The sequence below is a fragment of the Equus asinus genome, unplaced genomic scaffold (genome assembly GCF_041296235.1).
Source record: "Equus asinus isolate D_3611 breed Donkey unplaced genomic scaffold, EquAss-T2T_v2 contig_197, whole genome shotgun sequence".
NCBI lineage: Eukaryota > Metazoa > Chordata > Mammalia > Perissodactyla > Equidae > Equus > Equus asinus.
Genome location: NW_027224846.1, coordinates 1,084,701 through 1,088,537, shown reverse-complemented (window position 1 = coordinate 1,088,537; position 3,837 = coordinate 1,084,701).

Sequence of the window (3,837 nt, the reverse complement as noted above, 5' to 3'; positions counted from 1 at the left end):
TCCCCGGTCGCTGCCCCGCCCCCCCTTGGGCGGTGGACTGCGGACAGCGACAGGGACACCCTCCTGGGAGAACTCCTGCGGCCCCGCCCACACGCTTCGGACCTTCGCGGAACGGGAAGGTGCGCTGAAAGGGACGCAGGGTCCCCGCTATGCTCGCTCTCGGGGAACTGCAGCCTCCTCCCTCGGCTTTTACTTGAATGTCACACCCGAAACCATGCAACGTCTAGAAGAAAACATAGGCAGTCTGCTCTTTGACATCAGTCTTAGCAGCCTATTTTCAAGTACCACGTCTGACTGGGCAATGCAAACGAAACACCAAAGGAACAAATGGGACTACATCAAAGTCAAAAAAATCTTCTGCACGGCAAAGGAAACCATCCACAAGACCAAAACACAACCTAACAACCGGGAGAAGATACTTGCAAACCATATATCGGATAAAGGGTTAATATCCAAAATACAGAAAGAACTCATACATCTCAACAACAACAAAAAAATCAACAACCCAATTAAAAAGACGGGCCAGAAGATCTGAGCAATTTTGAAGACACTTGAGTCAAATGAAAAAATAGAAAGCCTCAGCAAAGAAATGGAAGATTTCAGCAATGAACATCAGTGTCAGTATCCTGGTGGTGCCATTGTACTAGAGTTCTGTGCCATGTTACCATTGGAGGAAACTGGGTAAAGGGTACACAGGATATCCCTGTATTATTTCTAACTGCATGAGAATCTGCAATTACCTTAAAATAAAAAGTTTAAGTTAAAAATCACGTAGCTCACATTTAGGAAAACAGACTGAAACACAGCATTTTAATGTCAATTAACACCCAGAAATTTAGGCTTATTGAAGATCAAGGTGTGGTTATTCTGTCCCATCTCATTGTTGATAATCAGGCAATTAGTTATTCAATAGGTAACTGTATTTGTATTCACCAATATGTATATTCAACAAAAACATATTGAGTGCCTATTGGGTGCAATACACCATGTTAGGAGGAAGTAATACCAGCTACAAATACCAGTTACTGAGTGACTACAATACATGAATATACATATGTACTCATTTTTTTCCATAAAAATACTTATGGGGGTAGACGTTATCATCATTACCTTTTTTTTCTGGGAGTTGAGTTTACTGTGACTATAAATATTTAAAAGTTAAGCCCATGACCCTCCAAAATACAAAATAAACTTCTATCAAATATTTTATTCAACTAAGTACTGTGGAAATCAATGAGATGATCAAAGTGGTTCCAAGAATCACAAACCCTTTTTGGGAAACAGGGGTTTATATAGTTTATCAGTAAAAGCACATTTGACAACACAACATCAACCAAAGAATGTTAGATCAAGGTTGTTAGGTTATATAGAAAATGGTTAAGATCCTAAAGGTCAATAAAACTGTAATCTCTGCTTTATCTTTCTCCTGGACAGAAATCTACAGATTAACATATAACTGCACAATGTTTGGGTTCTAACCAAATAGTAAATCATAAAGTCAAACAGATACATTGTTCTAGATAAATGAATAAGCCTTAGGTTGGCTGGTTAGACGATGCTATGGTATGCCAATGAAAGGACATTCAGTCATCTTCTTACATTATTTCCAAGTTTTTAATAATTTTTATGCATGAAATTGATTAATGTTAGACCCCCTAATAAGTGGAAGAGCCCAAATTTCAATACTATTCTAACTCCAAATCTTATTCTCTTTCAAATAAACCACGTTTCCGTCGAACATCTCCAGCCTAATGATATAAGCAGGAAAGTAAAGAAAAATTCCAATAAAGTATAAAAAGTGATTATAGAAATAGAAGTAGGATGTACTAGGGACATAAGGAGTCAATAAGCCTTACAAAGACAAGGAATGCTACTCAGGTGAGACGATTCAAGCTCAGTCTAAAGACAGGTGTTGATAGATGTAGAAGGAAAGAATGATGCCCCAGGAAGAAGAGAAAGCATGTGTTACATGCACTTGTACGAGGATAATGGAGCATTTTGAGAATTGAAGATAGATTTCTTTTAAGGTTTTAATAGTGTTTAAAGATTTCAAAGGGCTACCCACCCAAAAAGGCTCTACGTCCAGATAGGTTCACATGGGAATTTCATCAAATCTTCAGGAAACAGATAATTTTCACGCAATTTGAACTAAACCACAAAATTAAAAAGAAGGAAAGCTTCAGGAATTTTGTTGTTTGTTTTTATTGATTATAATTCAATATAAAATTTATACCAATATTTGGACTGTCTTGAACTCATTTCTGCCTCACTATAAGCTGAATGTTCTTTGAAGTTTTTCCATTTGAAACACTTAAAAAGCCCTAATTGAGTGTAGTGTGCCATTTCTTTAATGTGCTCGATTATATTTTCTAATATTTTATTTAAGGATTTAGGCTTTCAGTAATGAGATTGGTTTATAATTCTTTTTAGTGATGAATTAAATTTATGAAATTAAATCTTCAGAAATTCCTCTTGAGAAAAAATATCAAAATACGGAAATATCTATAAATCCTGTAATTCTAAGAGTATGACAACTTTTTAAGAGAAAAGATTGTGATGAACATTAAAGTCAGCAAAAGGTATGTAATGGAAAGAGCACTGGCTTTGGAGTCAGACAGTACTGAGTAAGGCCAGGACTAGGGAAAGGTAGGTGAGGTGCCTGGGGTACAAAATTTATGGAGGCACTCACTCTCAGGGTCATTCAAGGGCAGGGTTGGCACATGAAAGTGAGTGCTTCCTTAAATTTTGCACCTCTGGTTTTTCATTCCCCTCACCCTAGTCTGGCCCCGTGCTCTTAAGTCTGGATCCTAGCCCAGCCCTCACTACCTTCAAGATCCCAGGTGAGTTATTCAAGCTCTTTAAGCCTCAATTATTTTCTTCTGCTAAATGTGTTGATACTGTCCACCTACCTCAAACGATTCTGTAAGAATTAAAGAAAGATATATTATGTGATATATCAAGCAAATTGCCTACAATACCACAGATCTACAATAAAATGTGTACTTTTATCCTCACTACACAACTCCTCTCAAAAAAGGTGCTACAGGAAAAGTAGTTAGAAGCGAGATAATCATGCACATTTTCTATGTTGCTAGGAGTTTGGATTCCATCGAGAATGATGGTTCTCAAAGTGTAGTACCTATACCAACAGCATCAGCCTATCATGAGAACTTATTAAAATTGTAAATTCTGAGTTTCTGAATCAGGAACCCTGATAGCAGGGTGAAGCAACCTGTTTTAACAAGCCATCCAGGTGATTCTAACATGCACCAATGTTTGAGAATCAGTGGTCTAGAAGAAGATGAGTATAACTGTGATATTTTAAGCAAGGAAATTATGTGGATGGATTTAATAATAGAAATATGAATGGGTGTGATTGAATGGGTGAGAGGTGAGAGGGATTCAAGACAGAAGACAGGAAGACTTGTTAGGGAGTTATTTTGTTAAAATAGATGTTATTCAAATCTGAACAAAAATAATAGAAGTGGGAACGAATAGGAGATAGGTGTGCAATAAATTGGATGGCAGAAATGTAATTTTGAAGCTTCAGTGACAGGTTATATCTTGGCCATCTCTATATCTGCAAACCTCTGGAAATTAGGTCACTGAAAGTTATCAACAAGTGCCTGCTTTTGAGGGAGCGAATCGAGGATATGTTCTACCCTACCCATATTTAAGTGATATAAAAGGTGTAATTTTTGTTTCTAAGAAAAAACTAATTCCCTTGCATACAGAAGATGAACAAAAGAGGTAAGGCTAGAGCTCCTTGACCTTTGTTATACCGAGAACACAATAGACACCATTATCTTGGAATTTCTCTCCCTATAGCATTCCTTT